Raw genomic sequence first — 21,257 nt, forward strand, 5'->3', positions numbered from 1 at the left:
GCAATGGGCATACAGAAACTGTGATGCATACATGTATAGGGCTGGGTACTTTTAGACAAAATAAAGTTTGAAGACGTGTGCGCTCATTCTTGCTTCTACTGCGATAGCCGCAGTAGCAAACCTCACTGCTAAGCGCGGTAAAGCTCGCTACAAACGATATTGCTCTGTGGATAGTGTCAAATGGTTGACAGTTTCAATCCCTACCTCATTGCACTGCTTTCATGGCGCCATGAAGGTTAAACGAAGAAATGGCATTATTCAGTGATATGGATGAGAGAAAAGAAAACTGGCGGGACCCAAATTAAGGCGTAACTCCTTTTCGATGCACCTCACACAACTCGCAGAAATAAAATCTCGCACTAATAAAAAAAAAGCAAACAGCGCTGTTTTCGCCATCACTATAGCAACAACAATCATGCGAACTCGCGGTAGACAAGAGCAGCTAAACGGTAGGGGCAGTTGCTGCCACGTATATACTCTGAGCCATTTCTTTTGCAAGTCATGTTCTGGAGACACATCTCAGCAACTGAAGCCTGGATGTAGTCGACTATATTCAATTCATCGATGAATCGAATGTGTAAGGACGTTAGAAAATCGCGCTGGAATATAAGAGAGCAGTCTGGCGCCTTTGAAGTGCCGAAACCTGTTCTATCTGAATATCTGGACGTATACAGGGCGAAATCTGTTGACAGCTTGTATGCATGAAACCTTAAAAGCTGAGATGAATTGGCGCAACAAGGAAATCAGGAACAACTCTCTTGCATATTGTGAGCGCAGCGCGTGAACTTTCACCTCTTTCATCTGTATAGATCCATCATCATCATCATCGCTGACTGCTGCTCGGAGCATCGCGCGCTGTGTGCCAGCTGGTTCTGAAAAAGAACAGACGTTTGTGCAAGTGCTGTCTCACAAGTGGTGGAGGTGCGGTTCGTATTCCCCACCTCTCGCTTTAGACCCACTTACCGTTCTCCCTGGAGCTCCGTTCAGGCCTTCGCTTGCGTCCGCGGTCCTGTGCTGTGGATGAGGGCAACGGTGCTCGCTCACCCCCGGCGTCTCCTGCTTCTACTGCGGCTGCCCCTGCCTGGACAGTCACCAGCCGCCAGCGCTATCCCCAAATCTTTGCTGGCCTTCGCGGTGAAGATGTCGACGACTGGCTCGACAACTACAACAGGGTCAGTACGTTTAACCGCTGGGATGACGCTCATAAACTTCTTAACGTCGTCTTCTACTTGGCTGACGTCGCCAAAACCTGGTTCCTCAATCATGAGGATGACATCGCTGACTGGCCTACATTCACGGACCAGCTAAAGAAAATTTTCGGCACTCCGGCTGGTCGCTCAGAGCAAGCAAAGAAAAAACTTGAAGCTCGTCTCCAGCAGCCCGGCGAGTCCTATACGTCATATATCGAGGACGTTCTGGCCCTTTGTCGACGTGTCGACGCTGCTATGTCTGAATCTGAGCGTGTTCGCCGCTTAATTAAGGGCATCAACACTGCTGCTTTCAATGCATTCGTGGTTAAAAATCCATCGTCCGTGTCTGACATCACATCCACATGTCAGCGTCTGGACCAGCTACAGTCGTGCCGCCTCAGACAAGACCCCAGTGATGGCAGCTCCCTCATAGATGGAAATTTGCGGTCCCTAATACGCACCATGATTCGAGAGGAGCTGACGGCCTGACCAACCCCTCTGCTGTTTCTCCAACTGTTCCGCCAGCAACGGTGAGTTTGCGCAGCATCATCAAGGATGAATTGACGAATTTCAACTGCATTGTGGCACCTGCCCCACCTCCCATTGCCTGCCAACCTCCCTCGCCGCCTCCCATCGCCTCCCAACATCCCTTGCCAACCTATGCCGAGATTACTTCACGCCAACCCATCCCGCCTTCCCCGACTTGTTCGGCACTCGTGTGCGGTCACGTCGGCACCATATCCTACAGTGCACCGTCCTGTTACAGCCTGGCGCCCCTCCCGCCCTGTGTGCTACTATTGTGGGATACATGGCCACATTGCCCGTGTCTGTCGCCGCCGCCAGCAAGACGAGCAACGGGGTTATGCTCCCTTTGAACGTCCCCGCGTGCGCCAGTCTGATGATTCTACACTGCCCTACTCAGACTTTTACCAGCGTTCTTCCTCTCCAGCCGTTCTTACTGCCCAGAGGAGCCACAGTTGGGTTTATTTTTGACTGCGATCCCGTTCCCCTCAACACACTTTCCAGCGCACCACCGCCTGCTGCCAAGCCTCCATTTCCGACATCCTCTGCGCTCGCAGCCGCCATCAGCCCTGACCTTACATCCGAGCAGTCCACAGCTCTGCTAGACGTCCTCATGCGGCACCGAGAGTCTTTTGATGTGTGCGCCTCAGCGTTAGGGAAGACCTCCGTCACCTCTCATCGCATAGAGACGGACGGCTCTGCTATTGTTCGACGACGGCCGTATCGCGTTTCAACAGCAGAACGCAAAGTCATTGAGGAGCAAGTTGCTGACATGCTTGCTCGAAATGTAATCCGGCCATCCACGAGCTCTTGGTCCTCACCTGTGGTTCTCGTTCGAAAAAAAGATGGCTCAGTCCGCTTCTGCGTGGATTACCGGGCATTTAACAAGATCACGCGCAAGGATGTTTACCCTTTGCCTCGTATTGATGACGCATTAGACTGTCTCCAAGGCGCTGAGTATTTCTCCAGTCTCGACCTCCGCTCGGGATACTGGCAAATTCCTATGCACGATGCAGACAAGGACAAGACTGCCTTTTCTACCCCCGACGGCCTCTACGAATTTAACGTGATGCCTTTCGGACTCTGCAATGCGCCGGCCACCTTTGAGCGCATGATTGATACCGTGCTTCGCGGCATGAAATGGAAAACATGCCTATGTTATCTCGACGACATCATTGTCTTCTCGTCAAACTTCGCTCAGCACTTACAGCGTCTCACTGAAGTCCTCACGTCCCTTGCCCAGGCGGGGCTTCAACTGAATACCAAGAAATGCCACTTTGCCAGTAAGACCATCAAAGTACTCGGCCATGTCGTCAGTAAGGCAGGAATCCAGCCTGATCCCGAAAAAATTGCGGTTGTCGTTAATTTTCCTCGGCCCCAACGTCAGAAAGACCTTCGCAGCTTCCTTGGCTTAGCCTCCTACTTCCGCCGTTTTATTCGGAACTTTGCAACAATTGCGGCCCCGTTACACAAGCTCGTGTCTTCCCAAGTGTTTTACACCTGGTCCACTGAATGTGAAGACGCCTTCAATGCTCTCAAGCAGGCACTCATTTCCACTCCTGTGCTTCGCCATTTTGACGCTGACGCGCCCACCATACTTCACACAGACGCCAGTGGCCACGGTATTGGCGCGGTTCTCTTGCAACGCAACGCAGTGTCTGAAGAGCAAGTCGTCGCATACGCCAGTCGTACGCTTACTGCAGCTGAGCGTAACTATATTATTACCGAGCAAGAGTGCCTTGCCGTTGTTTGGTCGGTTCAAAAATTTCGACCTTATTTGTATGGCCACCACTTCACCATTGTCACAGACCATCACGCACTTTGTTGGCTGTCATCGCTGAAAAACTTATCGGGTCGACTGGGTCGCTGGATGCTACGTCTTCAAGAATACACCTTCACCATCACTTATAAATCTGGGCGAAAACACCTCGACGCTGACGCTCTCTCTCGCTGCCCATTGATACCTACTGACGCAGCCCCACATACGGTCTCCTCTCCCTCCTGCCATCCGAGTCAGCCTTCTGTGGGCCACCTGAATGTTGCACCCATCGCTACAGCTCCACTCGAGAACAATGGTGATTTCTCGTCCCTGCAGCTGACTGACCCTTACTGCCGCACAATCATCGCTCACCTCCGTGGAGAATCAGTTGTCCCAAACAGTCGCTTGCGCTGCCAGCTTCGTCGGTTCCGATTTCACCATGGAACACTTAACCGCGACGTTTATCACCCTATGGTCAACGCTGGGTACCCGTTGCCCCTCGCTCCCTTCGTTTTAAAATTATGGAGGCTTACCACGACGACCCCACTGCTGGACATTTAGGCCACTTTAAAACTTACGACCGTATCAAGAGCCGCTACTTCTGGCCTGGGCTTTCTGCCAGCGTCGCCGAATATATTTCATCATGTCCGTCTTGCCAGCATCGCAAGCGTTCAACATCCCCTCCTGCTGGCCAACAGCAACCTCTACCTTGCCCATCTGTGCCTTTTGACACGGTCGCCATTGACTTGTTTGGTCCTCTCCCTTTGACATCAGACGGCAACCGTTTTGTTGTCACTGCCATCGACCATCTAACGTGGTACGCTGAAACCGCACCTCTTCGCTCCGGTGCCGCCTCTGAAGTCGCCGATTTTTTCCTGCGTGCGATAGTTTTGCGTCATGGGGCTCCTCGTATTCTCATTAGCGACCGTGGAAAGACATTTCTTTCTCAAGTCCTTGAAGAAGTACTGCGCACAGCCAACACCGTCCATAAGACTTCTTCTAGCTACCACCCTCAGACCAACGGACTCATCGAGCGGTTTCATCGCACTTTGTTCGACATGATATCCATGTATATTGCTCCTGATCACCGGAACTGGGACAATGTTTTACCTTTCGTCACCTACGCTTACAATTCCGCTGTTCAGCGCACTACTGGTTATAGCCCTTTCTTTTTAGTTTATGGCTGCCAACCATCGACAGTATCCGACACTACTTTCTTCTCTGCTCCCTCTACGTCTGAATCTCTGGGCAAAGAATTTGCCACTCGTATGGCCCAGTGTCGCCAACTTGCCCGTTTGAACACTGAAGATGCTCAACAAGAACGCAAAGCCCTGTATGATCAACGCCATCGAACTCCCTCCTTTTACCCCGGTGATAAAGTTCTCCTGTGGACACCAATCCGCATTCCTGGCCTGTGTGAGAAGTTCCTCCATTGTTACATTGGCCCTTATACAGTACTCCAACAAACATCTCCGGTGAACTACCGCGTTATTCCCTCGCACACCGTCGCAGATCGATGTCGTCACTCCGAAGAGATCGTCCACGTCTCGCGCATGAAGCCTTATGCCCGTCGTCCCTCATCCCTGTAATCAGCGACCAGGGTGGCCGCTCTCTTGTCGGGGGGATTTGTGTGAGCGCAGCGCGTGAACTTTCACCTCTTTCATCTGTATAGATCCATCATCATCATCGCTGACTGCTGCTCGCAGCGTCGCGCGCTGTGTGCCAGCTGGTTCTGAAAAAGAACAGACGTTTGTGCAAGTGCTGTCTCACAATATCTTTAATGCGAGAAAGCGATGTGCAGTCAGTCTACAGGCAAATTTAACACACCGTGGGCGATGTATTTTGTCTGCCTTAGCACAGGGTACTGATTTGCAATCTTCCAATGCTCGCGCGCGCCGTTGATCAAAAGTGCGCCCAGTGCGGCAAACACGCGAGAGCAGATTAACACAAGCCTCAAGAAAAAAAAAAAGCTCAGGGATGTAACTTGCTGCTTCTTTTCTTCTACACCCTTATTTTAATTTTGCGTACAACAAGGGGCACAACAGTATGTCGATATTATCGGCAACAACGAGCATTAACGCAGCCGGCTGCGCAACCCCCTATGCTGCTTGCTGCTCCTCAATGCAGCTACCCTTGAACATGGCGGAAACGCTCGCGGAGGCCGATAGATGGCAGCAATTTTGCATAAGGTCTATTGGGAGCATGTATGAAGCGATGTATGCTGTGTAATCCGCCATGACGTTGTCGTTGGCAGCAGACGACGCAGCACGGCACTGCCACAGATCGTCTACATGGTCGCGTAGTGCGCGCAGACGATGCTGGCGTGATCGAAAAGGCTGACTGGGGGTTCTTCACGATTTCAAAAATACGTCTGCACGAGGGCGAGAAGGCAAATGCATGCATGTAAGAGCAGCGCACGAAAAGCCGCGTGTTTGCTCGGTGGTCAATCGAAAACGACAAGGCACTTGCTCAATTCGGCCTGGCTGTGCTGCCCGCTCGCTGTCTGCTGCCACCGACAACATCATGGTGGATTACCCAGCATGCATCGCTTCATGCAAGCTGCCTATAGGAAGCAGTGGTTCTTCACAAAAAGTTTATATTTCTTGTTTACATTTAGAATTGCACAGAAAGAAAACTGGATCACACACTTTATAAAATGCATCATATTACGAAGATTAACAAGAAGGAAGGTATTTTGGTAAAGAACGTGGCACAGTGTCACAAAGAAAGAAAAAAAAATGCATACTCGCTCTGTGTTTCTCCTCTAAAACATCACCGTGAGAACAACACAAGAGGAGTTGTGAATGGCTGGACACAATTAAGGAGGAAAAAATACACATACAGCCCGCACGGAATTTCTAAACAACATCAGCCTCGAGCAATAGGCTGCTCAGAAATTTAAGCAGAATATACTGAATACATAATAGCATCATAATAGCATCATAATAGTATTTATTTATTTATTTATTTATACAACATGCCCCTAAGGGCCCTCAGTTCGAGGGTATTACATAGGGGGAGGGGATACAGGAATGTAATCAAAAGTAAATAAATGAACCACAATTACAAGAAACAACAAAACAGATAAAAGCATATGAATATTTGCAAAAATACAAAACACAAAAACACTGAAGCTTAAAAGGGGAAAAAAAAACATTAACAGAGCGGCAGACAGTAACGTTGATATAAGTTATACAATATCTCACAAATAACGGCATGAAAATAAAACGAGAATTATCATTAACAGAAATAAAGACAGAAACCTAGTGCACTGGTAAATTAAAAATGAACACAAAAAGTTTAAGCAGAGGTATGATCGCGATCGAAACTGTCAGCTGTCCGTGTGACAAAGGTATGACAGGAAGCCTACTGTACGTGGCTAATAGCAGTAGATGTCCTCAAAAATGCAGGTCACGAACAGGCAGCAGTGACAAGGAAAGCAGCATGTAAATATGGTGCTTACGAACCGGCATTGTACATATGCCATGAGGTAAACGCAATTCACAAAACGATCTCAAATGCGCAATAAACCGTGCCTTGTCATGCCAAATAAATGTTTGGGTTATGGTACGGGTGAGCTATTGATAAATTTTGTTTTAAATCGTAGGTGTTGAGAGTGACTTTTAGAGAAGTACGCATTGGAAGCAATGCACATGTTATTCAGAGAAACACGACCCGAAAACAAGCAGTAGCTGCATGGCAAAAGTACGTCACCACTCACATTGTCTGTTACACGTGCAAAATACATTTACGCAGCACAACAAACGTTTTGCTGACAGCGTTCTCAGCTGAAGAAACACCAAATTTAATTCTGCAGACAAAAGAAAAGTAACAGGATAGTTAAGCAGGCGAGTTGGTGTGACTGTATCAGTTGGGATAATGTATCACCAACTCGCCCACTTAACTATCCTGTTGAATTTCATTTCTAGTACTACGGGGGCTCTGTTACGTACCCTAACCCTCTTCCTGATGACCCGGCTTTCTTGGCCTCGGTTGCTGTATGTGTGTGTGTGCAAAGCTCGTATGTCTTCCTGGTATGCAAATAAAGGTTTGTGTCCACCAGAACTTCAAGCGATTTGCGGGTTCCTGCAACCGTCCAAAGGACACGCACGCCGAGTGTGTAAAATTCGGTCTTCGGAATGGTGGTACCAAGGCCGGTTTTTCAAGGACCGCCTGAGAGTTGCCTGTGAGCAAAGCGGAAGTCTATATCAACATCCTTGTATGTACCGTGAATGGTGCAAAACAGTTGACGTGTGCACGGAGTTCTTGTGGAGCAGGGTTGACCGAATCTCCCGTCAAGGAAGGGGACCTCGCAGCAACCAGGAAAAGTGATTGTACTTGGTGATACGCCACTACCAAAATCACATGACGACCTTTGGATGGGCCCGAAATTTTGTGTTGAGCCGCACCTATGCAGGGAAGATAAGGTGGCCCTGGCGTGATCGATTTCTCACCTGGCACCAGATGAGTCTCGTCTCAGGTGCCTAGAGGAGTATACAGCGGTTTTAGCCAGGACTTCTACTGGGGTCAAGCATGGGAAGGGATTCGGGTCACTGATCAACTTCCTTGTCTCGAATAACTTGCGACTGGTAACTGCGGATAAAGAGGGTTGCTTTGTAGCCTTACCTGAATCATTGTTTTCGGATAAAGCGTTAGTAGCCATCGAGAAGAACTTTCAGCCAGTCTCGGCTAAGTTACAGAAGGTAAAAAGCAAGGCTGTGCAACTGCTTGAAGAATTGAATCTTGAGCGACTTAAAGGCAGTGTAATTAAGGCAAAAAGCAACTGTTTAAAGATTTTCTTCTCTGCTAAGACACATAAAACGGGATTACCATTTAGGGCCATTGTGACGGAGAAGAGTACCTGGCAACATGAAATTTCTGGCTATTTGCAGAAATATTTGGCAGCTTTATCTATTAATGATCCTTTTAAGGTACCAAACTCTGACTGTGTCGTTAAGTTTTTACAGGAGCAAAACCCAGGTTTATGCTCAGCTTTCAGCATAGACGTGGTAGATTTGTTCTACTCTCTGCCGCACAAGGAAGTGATGACTGCTGTTTTTGATTGCATCACTTCGGACAATGATGGGGAACAATTCATAAGTGTTTGCGGTATTTCATTGTCTGGGTTCCTGGAGCTGTTGTCTTTTTATGTGAAATCTACCTTTGTTGAATGGGAAGGCACACTCTATACCCAGAAAACGGGCGTTTGTATTGGGTCTAAAGTAGCGCCTGTGCTTAGTGAAATTTTTTCGTCATTCGTGGATCGAGGTATCCAGAAAGATTTGGTTGGGACACCTTCCCGAATTTTCAGATGCGTCGATGATTTTTTGATTCTCATTGAAAAAACGGACTTTGCTAGACACATGTCTACAGTGTTAGAAGTATTCAAAGCTAATTCGTGGGGTTTGCAGTTCACCACTGAGATACCGGTGATAACAAGACACAATTCTTAGATTTGTGTTTGACTGAAGGGAAGGGGCACATGTGTTGGAATTACGCACCACGGGCCAATAAACCGCTGCTGAACTATAAATTGCATCATTCTAAGGTAGTGAAATGTGGAATTGTTGTTTCATCATTGTCTTCTGCATTGTCAAAATTCTGCCACCATGCTATGAAACAGTTTCAATAACCAGGCTAAGAGACTTAGGGAAGCAGGTTATCCAGCTGAGCTTATAACTTTGGGTTGCAATAAAATAATTAAAAAGCTTAAATTGCCGGCATTGCTTCCGTCTTCACAGAAAGAGGGGAAAGTTTTCAGTCCTTCCCTATGTACATCACCTTTCTCATGGTCTTAAAAATGTGGCCCATAGGTATGAAGTTGATGTTGTCTTTTCGGCCCCTAATAAGCTCAATAAAATTTGTTCAGTGGTAGAAAATAAGTCCTGCAATCCAAATAATTTGTGCCGTGCTCCAAAGGGGTAGTTTATAAAATCCCCGTCCTGTGGTCAGATATACATTGGGCAAACGGGACGATGTATTAACATGACTCAGAGAACATCTCAACTCATTAGAAGCTGATCGCTCCACTAATCTAGTTGATCATTGCCGTGAGTGTCAATCCTGTATTCCGTCCTTGCATTTTACTGACATTTTGTACAGACACCCTGACCAGTTGACCAGGGAAATCATCGAGGCGTATAATATGGCTAAGAAAGAAAGATTGTGTATCAGCAAACCATCCCTGCTCCTGCGTGACTGCGAGGTTGCATATCTGGATATCACATAGTAGCACGTGCGTTCTGGTTTTGGTGTTTTATTGTTTCTGTTTCCTTATATAAGCGTGTTTCCTGTGATTAAACTTTAGTTGAGAATCAGCGCTTGTTCCTGTGGGTCCTTCCTTTCGTCCCCGTTTGCTAGCGCTGTTTTTTTTTTGGAAAAAGAAAAGTTATTGGCAAAACGAGGCGGCACGTTGAAAAGCGCGATGAGGTGGGCGTACCCGGCCGCACATGACCGGTGCCATATCAACGTATACAGTAAAACCTCGTTACAAGAGACACTTAAGGGACACGAAAAAGATGTCTCTTGTAACCAAGGTCTCTTGTAACCAAAAATTCTTACCAACTCGTATTTGTGACAGTTTAGATTTCCTTACCTAAATTCTGTTCCATATCAGTGTCCTGTTTTGTTGCAATATGTCGGGAACCAAGAAGGAGTGCTTCCTCTTGACAGGGAAGTCAAAATTTTCCCGTTGTTTTAGCCACTGGCATCACATTCTTGTGTGACTGAAACAACAGGGACATTTTGATTTCCCAGTCAAAACGAGGCACTCCTTCTCGGTTCCTGACATATTGCAACAAGAAAGGATGCTGTTATGGAACTAATTTATATAGGGGAATCTAAACGGCCACACATATGAGTTTGTACGAGTCAAGTGCATTGCATGGCTACACCTTGGTTAATTGTCTCTTCTAATAATGAATAAGTTACTTTAGGGACCTGCAAAAGTTGTCCTTAGTAACAGAGTATCTTTTGTAACCATGTCTCTTGTATGCAATGTTGTCAACGTGGCAAACAGGAAAACCAACCAAACCATTTTCAAGTGTCTCTTATAACAGAGTGTCGCTTGTAATCATGTCTCTTGTAATGAGATTGTACATATGGAAACAGGATGCTTAGATGCAACCCAGTGTATGTATGATAAGCTGTCTGCCTTTCAGGTGAAGTGGAAGCGCACATCAATACGCTGCCTCGCAGGTGCTCAGACCCTTATTCGCTCGGCTGCAAAATGGCTCGAGTGTCCGCTCTTTATGTATTTTTCTTTATGGTAAGTGCCAGGAAGCATGGTGGCCAGTGGTGCTTGTAATGATGTGCACAACACATTTTGTCTCAGGCCAGCTGTGCGGGCAAGGTGCCCAAATGGGCCGGTGCAAGCAGTTGGCAACTCGATACGCAAGAGGTGCAACTGAGGTTTAGCACTCAGCTGCATGTGTTGTTCGTTAATTGGTAGAGCAGTATGGCAGAGGTCCTGGCCCTCCAGGGGGTGTAGAGCGGCCAATGATCCAGTGTGGTAACTTCAGTGTAACTCCAGTGTGGTAACTATGTGGTAACTCCAGTGAAACAATTGACCATATTATACTCGAATTTAATGGTATCCATCCGGAAGCCGATGCAGGCGCAGTCGCTCTTCCTGAAGTTCTAGGGTTTAGAGATGCCAGTGGCCGGGTGAATAAACCTGCGGTGAAAGCTAGCAAAAAACGACTGGGAGATTGGTGGCTTAAATGCAGAAAAGTGACATAAGGTTAGTAATGTAGAAACAAAAATTCAATAAATAGAACGATGGTATAGTTAACCAATCTAAAACAATAATTAAGATATAAGGAGAAAAATGACCATTGTAGCAACTGCTACTACCCCGTTTCAAAGGGGACGCTCCTATATTCCATCCATTCATCCAACCTGGTATAGGACATAATAGTTTTATCACAGGTAATTAGGTAAAACATTGGGTGAGAGCCGTCATTGCTCGTAGTTGATAACTTGCAGGACTTTCTGTAATCTGGCTCAGCTGCAAAGTTTCTGTGCATCCTGCTCTTGTTGTGGCTTAGGGAGACAAACAGGCTCACATTTGGTAGGATTCAATCCCCAGTGATGGGAATGGGAATGCTGGGCCAATTGCTGCTCCAAACAGGGACCTTTTTTTCGAAATTGCGCCTAAGCTGCGCCAAAACGAGCCGCCGTCAACGTTAGGCACTGTCCCTGTGCAGAAACTATGCTCGCGACTGTTGCCCACCATTGAAGGCTTAGAAAGCAGCCGTGTAAAGAAGACGAAGACGAAACAACGCTGCGGCATCGCCATCACCATCGCTGGTCTCCGGCGCCCATCTCTCTTGCGCTAAAGCTGTGCCCTGCGGCTGGTGTTCCGATCCTGCTGTGCCCGAATTACTGCCAGCGCTAGACATTCCAATCAACTATTAAATCCACATTTCACTTGGTGGAAGTGCGGGGCATCCCTGGACACACTACACGCTACTGCCGGCGCCAAATAAATGTGGCCTTTGCTGCACGGCCTGCGCCACCTTATTTGGCCCCCCAGTTCCCCGTCCCATCGGGTCCTCCAACAGCACCCCCCGATCCTCCGGACTTCCTGCCTCGTCGTTCGCCATCACCACGTCGCCGCTCCATTTCGCCAATGCGCCGACGACCCGCTACTCAGCCGGAAAACTAACCGCCGCAGTTCGCGAGGCACGAACTGCGTATTCGACAGAATTTCAAAGTCCTCGTCTTAATCCCGCGAATGTTACTGCTGTCATCGTTGAAGGTGTTTATACTCTTGCGTTCGTCGACACCGGTGCCGCTGTATCAGTTATCAGCCAAAAACTCTGCCGCTCCCTCCGAAAGGTGACTACGCCTCTCGAGGGACTATCGCTTCGTACCGCATCCGCCCACAGTATACAGCCGACAGCTGTCTGCACTGCTCGCGTCGTCATTACTGCAGCCTTGTACATCATTGAATTCGTCGTTCTTCCCACATGTTCTCATGACGTCGTTCTCGGCTGGGATTTCCTGTCCCAGCATCATGCTATCATTGACTGTGCCAATCCTCAAGTAGAGCTCATTGAACCAAGTGATGCATCGTCTGATACCCTGCTCCACGAGTCGTGTCCTCGTTTTGTGGCCAAACTCCTCGTAGCTCATGACACAACCATCCCACCCGTTAGCGCTGTTCTGGTTCCCCTCACTGCCCCTTTTACCACCGCCTCGACAGTCCTCTTTGTGCCCTCTAACATTGTCTGCCGCCGCCGCCACTTACCGCTGCCGTTTGCCGTCCTTGACATGAACAACGGCGCTTGCACACTTCTGGTAGCCAATCCTCTTGCGTCTCCCGTTATGTTGATCGAAGGGGAGTGCCTCGGCCGCATCGAGCCCGTGGACCTTCTGTTCGCCTTTGATGATTTGTCATTCCCTATTTGCCAAGTTGATGCCTTGACTCCAACTCCTGTGGCTTCAGATCCGCTACAGCGGGATGTTTTTGACAATTCTGTGGACAGCGCTCTAGAGCCGCGCCACCGCGAGCAACTTCTTGACCTTCTACACCAATTCTGCTCCTTCTTCGACATCCCGCAATCTTCCTTGGGCCGCACGACGATCGTTTCTCACCTCATTGACACTGGCGCTCACCCACCTCTCCATCAGTGGCCATATTGGGTGTCCCCGACTGAGCGCCGTGTTATTGCCCAACAAGTCGATGACATGCTGCAACGCGAAGTAATTAGAGAATCCTGTAGTCCATGGTCGTCTCCTGTGGTCCTAGTTAAGAAGAAGGATGGCTCCATACGATTTTGTGTTGATTATCGCCGCCTAAACAAAATTACTAGTCGTGATGTGTATCCCCTCTCACGAATCGACGATGCTCTAGACTGCTTGCAAGGCGCAGAATTCTTTTCCTCACTCGATTTGCGCTCTGGATATTGGCAGGTGCCCATGGCAGAGGAGCATCGCGCTAAGACCGCCTTTATTACTCCAGACGGACTATACGAATTTAATGTTATGCCGTTCGGACTCTGTAACGCCCCAGCCACATTTGAAAGAATGATGGACACTGTACTGCGTGGCCTGAAATGGAACATTTGTTTATGCTACCTCGATGATATCGTCGTCTTTTCAACCGACTTCCCGACCCACCTGACTCGACTTCGCCAGGTCTTCACCTGCCTAACCCGCGCCGGTCTTCAACTGAACCTTAAAAAGTACCGCTTCGGTGCCCGCCAGCTCACAATACTCGGACATGTTGTGTGCAAAGATGGAGTTCTGTCTGATCCTGAGAAGCTCCACGCCGTTGCTGACTTTCCGAAACCGACCACTTTGAAACAACTGTGAAGCTTCGTGGGCCTCTGCTCGTACTTTCGTCGTTTTGTTCGCAATTTCGCGACCATCATAGCCCCCCTTACACAGCTCTTGAAAGGCGCCCCTAACCTCCCCTCTTGGTCGCCAGCCTGCGATGATGCATTCGCGACGCTGCGCAATGTTCTAACGTCACCGCCAATCCTTCGCCATTATGACCCTACTGCATCTACAGAACTTCACACCGATGCCAGTGGTGTCGGCCTCGGAGCCGGCCTCGCCCAGCGCAAGCCTGACTTCTCCGAATATGTTGTCGCCTACACAAGCCGTGCTCTTACCGAAGCCGAGACCAACTACTCCGTTACCGAAAAGGAGTGCTTAGCAATCGTGTGAGCTATAACGAAGTTCCGCCCTTACTTATATGGCCACTCCTTCGATGTAGTTACTGATCATCACGCTCTCTGCTGGCTCGCGTCCCTCAAGGATCCATCTGGCTGTCTCGGGCGCTGTGCTCTCAGGCTTCAGGAATACGACATCCGTGTAGTGTACCGCTCTGGCCGCAAGCACTCTGACGCCGATGCTCTTTCTCGGTCACCGGTGCGTTCATCTAACTCATCATCCCCTCCTCAAACCTCCTTGTCAGCACTCACCATTGAGGATATGCCTTTCGAGCAACGACAAGATCTTTGGGTTTCTAACCTGCTAGATGTCCTTGGCACTACTTCCGCGGCTATGCATCCTCGGGCACTCCGCCGACAGGCCTCCCATTTTACCATTCGGGACGGCCTGCTCTACCGAAAGAACTACAACTCAGACGGCAGAAAATGGCTTCTTGTCATTCAGCGCCACCTCCGCTCCGAGGTTCCTGCCCACCATCACACTGACCCGCAAAGCGCTCATGCCGGCGTCCTGAAAACCTATGATCGAATTCGTCAGAGGTATTACTGGCGGGGGATGTACAATTTCGTACGTCGTTACATTCGCTCTTGTACCGCCTGTCAACAACGCAAGATTTCTCGCCACCCCGCTGGCCCTCTCCAGCCTTTACCGTGTCCAGCTCACCCGTTTGATCGCGTGGGAATCGACCTCTATGGTCCGCTGCCATGCAGTGCCACCGGTAATCGATGGGTCATCGCCGCCGTCGACCACCTGACCCGTTATGCGGAGACTGCTGCACTTCCCGCGGCGACAGCCCGAGAGGTAGCCCATTTTCTTCTGCACCACTTCAATCTTCGACACAGCGCCCCTCGCGAACTACTGAGCGATAGAGGTCGTGTCTTTCTTTCCGAAGTAGTCCAAGAGCTCCTGTCGTCTTGCAAATCGATACATCGGGCTACAACCGCGTACCACCCGCAAACCAACGGCCTCACGGAGTGTTTCAACCGTACGCTTGGGGACATGCTCGCAATGTATGTTACATCTGAATCTGGGAGCTCCAGCTAGGACCAGGTACTGCCATTCGTAACATTTGCGTACAATACTGCCACCCAAGCAACAACTGGTTTTTCGCCCTTCTTTCTCTTATACGGCCGGGAACCATCTTGTACTCTGGACACAATTTTGCCATACCATCCAGATGCCTCTGAGTACAGTGCTTTGTCCGATATTGCACAGAAGGCTGAGGAATGCCGTCAGCTAGCTCGCACGTTTACCTCCAACACTCAAGGCTATCGCAAAGATCAGCATGATAGCGATACCCCTGCTCCGACGTTCCTGGCCGACAGCTTCGTTTGGCTATGCGTTCCTGCCACCAGCAAACTAGAAACGAAATACCACGGACCTTATCACGTCTTGGAACGCACATCCCCTGTTAACTACATCATCGAGCCAGTCACCCCTTCTTCCGACCACCGCCGCGGCGGCCGTGAGGTTGTCCATGTTAGCCGCCTCAAGCCGTATTACAACTCTCTTGTTGTCTCTTCTCCGTGAGTCGCCAGGATGACGACTTCTTCACGCGGGGGAAATGTAAAGAAGACGAAGAAGAAACAACGCTGCGGCATCGCCATCACCATCGCTGGTCTCCGGCGCCCATCTCTCTCGCGCTGAAGCTGTGCCCTGCGGCTGGTATTCCGATCCTGCTGTGCCCGAATTACTGCCAGCGCTAGACATTCCAATCAACTATTAAATCCACATTTCAGCCTTTAAAATCCAATACAATCCAGTTTTCAGTCTTCGTCTCTGATGGGAGATTGAATGAGTGAGGGTGTCACGCTTCTTGCTTTTAACCGCGTCCGTGTGGTTCCGGCGTGGCGGCCAGGCCAGGCGGCGCAGCAGTTTGTGCAAGGTTGCGGCATAACATGTAGGCTTCCTATGCAAGGTTTGTGCAGTGTGGCCAGTTGTGTGGTCTTGGTTTGCAGCATGCTCTTGCGTGCTTCAGCTGCTCATTCGCCTCGACGGCGCGATGGACTTTTGTGGTCGTGTCGCTCTCATAATCAAAGAACTTCCGAGTCGAAACTCAAAGTGCCACGGAATGCGGTAAAGATCAGAAAGTATCGTCTGTGTGTTGATCTGACTCGACTAAACAAAGTGGTTCTCAGGGAAAGACACATTTGCCTATGGTTGAACAAGTTCTTGGGCTCATTGGTGACACAGCCATATTTTCGAAGTTGTATGCAACTACAGGCTTCGACCAAGTCAAGCTGTCATTGAGGCAAGAATTGACAGCTTCGCTATAATTTTTGCCGACTGCCCTTCGGCATCACTTCTGCCCGGAGTATTCTCAAAAGCAAATGGCCAGGATCCTTGAAGGTCAGGAGGGTGTTGTCAACATGATTGACGATATTGTTTTGGACGTATCAAGCAGGAACATGATGCAAAACTTGAGCAAGTGTTGACTCGTCTTGCAACTGCAGGCATCACCCTGAACAGAGACAAGTCTTGTTTTGGGGTCTTCGAAGTCTCCTTCCTAGGTGTCGTCTCAGCACAAGGCATCAAACCAGACCCGGGTAAGATCGATGCAGTGTATGCAATGCCACCTCCCACGGACGTTGCAGGTGTCAGACGTTTATTCGGTATGGTAAATCATATTGCCAGGTTCTTGCCTCCTATTTCGGAAATCACTGCTCCGATACGCACCCTTCTCAACAAGAGTGCCATTTAGACTTGGCGGCATGAACAGAAAGCTGGATTAAAAAAAAGTCAAGGAACTTCTGACATCCGAACGCTGCTTGGCCAAGTACCACCCATCGTATGCCACAACAGTCTCTGCTACAGCGTGGGCCATCCAGAAGTTTGACGAGTTCATCAGAGGCATCACCTTCACCGTATAAACTGATCACCTTCCTCTTGTGTCATTGTTTGGCAAAATGGAACTTGAAGTGCTTCTTCCAAGGGTGCAAAGACTCGGGCTTAAGACAATGCTTTACCAGTTTCAGATAATTTACGTGCCCGAAAAAGTGTTGGCTACAGTGGATGCGTTATCTCGCATCCCTCCCAAAGGGCATCCAGTAGACACCGTGGAATGTTTGCTACCAAAGTCGTGCCTTCTGCTCCAGATGTGCTTCCTGTGAACATGCAGGATATCAGGCATGCCCAAAGTTGTGATGGAGAATGCACCACGCTCATCTTTTTCTGCCAGCACGGTTGGCCAGAGAAGTCAAAGATACCTCTTCTCGTGCCAAAGTATGAATCAGTGAAGGATGAACTTTCTGTTTGTGATGGTCTTCTCCTCAAAGGCACTCGCCTCTTGATCCCCTCAGCAATGAGGCCAGCAGTCTTGACACTTCTGCATGAAGGACATCAGGGCATCAGTCGCACCAAGGCCCTCTCTCGTGAATCTGTGTGGTGGCCTGGCATAACAGCGGAAATAACCTCCCTCGTGACCAGCAGTGAAAGGTGCGCCCTTACTCGAGTGAATTCAGCGGAACCACTCCTTCCTACAAAACTCCCTGATCGTCCCTGGGAAGTTCTGGGCATGGACCTCTTTCACCACAATTATCAAACCTTCTTGATGGTAGTGGACTTCTCCCAGTTCCCGGAGGTAGTAACACTGAAAAGTACAACAGCTCCAGTGGTCATCGAGGTGCTCAAAAGTCTGTTCTCCCGTCATGGGATACCGCAGCAGGTTTAGTCAGACAACGGTTCGCCTTTTTCTTCACGTGAATTTGCCGCATTTGCTGCATCTTATGGTTTCGACCACATCACCAGTAGTCCCCATTACCCACAGTCTAACAGGGAGGCAGAGCAAATGGACTGTGAAAGACATCTTCTGTATGGCAAAAGATCCTCACTTGGCCCTTGTCAGCTATAGGAATACACCAGGTGTGAGTGGCTTCAGCCCGGCTCAGCTCCTAATGGGAAGACAACTGAGCACTCGAGTCTCACAGCCGGATGAAACAGAACCATGACAGATAGCTCTCCTACTGATACCATAAGATTAAGTAGGTATGCAAAAATTCATGTTCTTTCTGCAAGATAGCTACAGATGGGGTGCTCGTGATGATACATCATTATCTCAGACGCTTCGATAAGTTCTCTAGTCTGCTGATCTTTGTGTTTATCTAAAATCCTGCTTTTGTTGTACAATGGTTGGCAAGAACAAACACGGCAGCGAACTCCAATGTGGTATGTGTCATCCTTGACATAGTTTTTGTGCTCCCTCAGTCTGTCGTTCAAACAACGAAGCTAAATCTATCTGTACAAAAAAAGCATGAGGTTAAATTTGTGAAGTGCGCGGAAAATCGGGTGTATTACATCCTTTTGAGTTGTGGTGGTTCTTACGTTGACCAAACTGGTTGTTGTGTGAACGACAGGCTGAGGGAGCACAAAAACGGAAATCAAGAATGCCACACGGCACATCGGAGTTCACTGCTGTGTTGGTTCTTGCCAACCATTGTACAACGAAAGCAGGATTTTAGATAAACACAAAGACCAGCTGACTAGAGAACTTATCGAAGCGTCTCAGAGATGTGTAAGCATCCCATCTGTAGCTGTCAGAAAGAACATGAATTTTGCATACCTAGTTGATCTTATGGTATCAAAAATGTGCCTGGTAGGAGGAATATTTGTCACAGTTCTTTGTATTTTTTTCAGTTTTTTTCAGTGTTGCTGGAATCTTTATAAGCAATGGCTTCCTGAATAAACCTTTGTTGTTAGTCAGCACTATGTCTGGTCCCTTCTTGTACTCTGGCCTCATGCCGTTGCGCTCGAAAACAAGGCATCTATGGGCAGGATTCAGGCGTGCGTCGGCGCCCGAGTACGAAAGGCGTACGAGCTGACCCGCTTGAACAGCGTATACATTTTACACTGAAACACGTCAGAAAAGCAACACATAAAATGCGCAATGTATATAACGCTGTCCGATGGCGCTTTTCTACAATCTTCGGGTACCGCCCAACAGTGCAGCACAGTAATGTATTGGGTGCGCTGCACTGCATCCTGGCACCCAATACCCCGGCTGTCCTGTCTTAGCAGCATATCGTTTACGCTACTCTTTGACGAGCTTAGCCACATCATGAAAGTAGACGATAAGCTCAAGAGGCTTACAGCACCGGATGCTGCAAGCTTACAGCATTGGCGCCCGCGAGTGCAAAGGACAACGGCGTTCTAGCTGTCTGCTTCTCTCTAATCGTTGCTAGGCCTAAATTCGCAATGAAGCCGCAGTGGACGGCACTTTGTAATTGATCAGCGAGGCGTTTTAGGAAATGGACCGTTTGATCATAGAACTTCTTTTACTCTCAACCCCACTGTTTCGTAGTAAAGGAAATAATTATTCTCAGCGACGCCTTTTCTGATGTTGATGCAAGCGATCTGCCATATATATCGCTTGCGCGGACGACTTGAGCGGAAGGCTTGGCCGGTGCGGCGGTGTTTACAGTGGTGGGGGCAGTACGACCGCGGCGGTCTCACCGAAGAATGATGCCTGTGCAATAACGAAATCGCACTTCACTGCTGTCTGTGTTCTGCTTTCATAAACGTGCTGAGCACACTTGTTGGGAGTCATGCTAGCAAGCACGAACTCAGTAAAGTGTATTGGCATCTTATTGGTGCCGGCACAGCAGCAGGCGATGCGGTGGCCGGCTTCTCTTTGTGACATCACCAAGCGACACCGCAAAGCTCCCCATACCGACAGCGGGCACCAAGCACTTCAACTGGTGACCGTTGTCAGTATGAGGAGCTTTGCGGTGTCAGCTTCAGCCACTTCTTTCAAAATAAGGAATGCGTCTAGGGCGCCCAAATTTTGGAAATAAAATAATAAGGTCCAGTATTATTTGCCAGACTACAAAACTGTAGTATGTTGGATGACCGTTGAATGACACCTTTAAGAACAATAAGGGGGCGAGGACTTAACCCTGCAGTACTCCTGAATACACATCCAGATAAGGATTCACAGTTTTTGAGCTTGGCACATTGTATACGGTTGCTCAAAAAGCAATCAACTCATTCAATTCCTATAGCCTGATGTTTCGTAAGCTTTTATGAGGAATTAAGTCAAATGCCTTAGGTTTAAAAAATTGTATCTGACCCCTTGCATTAAGGGAGTTTGCAATATTGTGCATTCTCTGCGAGCTATGTATCGGTTGATAATCGTGATCTTACTTACTTTGGGGAATGTTACTACTTTCTAGGTGGTTAATAACTGCTTTGTAAATGATATGATCCAGCATCTTACAAGTAGAGCTTGTTAGTGAAACCGGCCTATAGTTGTTTAGTTAATTCGTGGGATCGCCCTCATAAATGTGAACTATTTTAGCCCTCTGCCAGTCATCCGGGATTTTAGTTTGCGACAAAAAAGAAGATTTTTAATAAATTATTGTACGGATTTTCGATATCATTTACCATTTCCCACGCTGTACCTCTTTCTTGTCAGCAGGCCAATAGTAGTCATCCCACACTTCCTTTCACCTGTCACTTAATTTACCTCTGCATGTTTCAAACACCTGTCACTTATCATGAAACTGAAGCTTGTTTAATAGGCTCAGAATGATTCTATTTTGCTCCCTGTAGCCGTGTTTACATGAAGGCGAGAGTAGTGCATCACATCGCATTTCGTAGCGCATCGTAATGTGATGCGGCGGTGTTTGCATCTAGTGCATTATCTTGAACGCGGTGGTGGCTATAGTGTCGCATATTGAAAGCGACGGTGGCACTTTCATCGGAAAAGTTTTTTTGTTTGTGCTTTCTGGCTGGTTGTTGTGTGCTGTGTGGGAGAGGGCAACGAGAAGTACAGAGAGCGAAAGCAAGAGAGGGGGAAGAGGGCTAGAGTGAGGTCAAGCGGCAGCCTTGTCTTTCTGTGCTCGGTGTGGGTAGCCACCCTAGTGAGGGCACCCCACTCGCACTGATAGCTTTAGAACAAGGGGAACGAGCTTAGGGGCACCCTATTCGAGGGGCACAAGGCAGCCCTTCTTATGCGTGCACGTGAGAGCATTAGAAAGGAGGCATAGGGGTATAATAGGGGGATTGTGTTTATCACTCGCTGTGCCATTTCGACTAAAAAGTGAAGCGCTAATTTTGTAAATTTTGCAAATTTAATTTATTTTTGTACTTTTATTTTTGCTAGAGTA

General features: G+C 48.5%; 1 protein-coding gene across 8 annotated transcripts in view; it reads left to right on the plus strand.

Moving 5' to 3' along the window:
- LOC146172000 (RING finger protein 141-like) overlaps positions 1-21,257 on the plus strand; it is a 156,302-nt gene that overhangs the window by 13,401 nt on the left and 121,644 nt on the right. The gene's annotated exons all lie outside the window — the stretch shown is intronic.

Source organism: Amblyomma maculatum, unplaced genomic scaffold (genome assembly GCF_055883805.1).
Source record: "Amblyomma maculatum isolate TAMU_Amacu unplaced genomic scaffold, ASM5588380v1 scaffold_15, whole genome shotgun sequence".
NCBI classification, from domain to species: Eukaryota; Metazoa; Arthropoda; class Arachnida; order Ixodida; family Ixodidae; genus Amblyomma; species Amblyomma maculatum.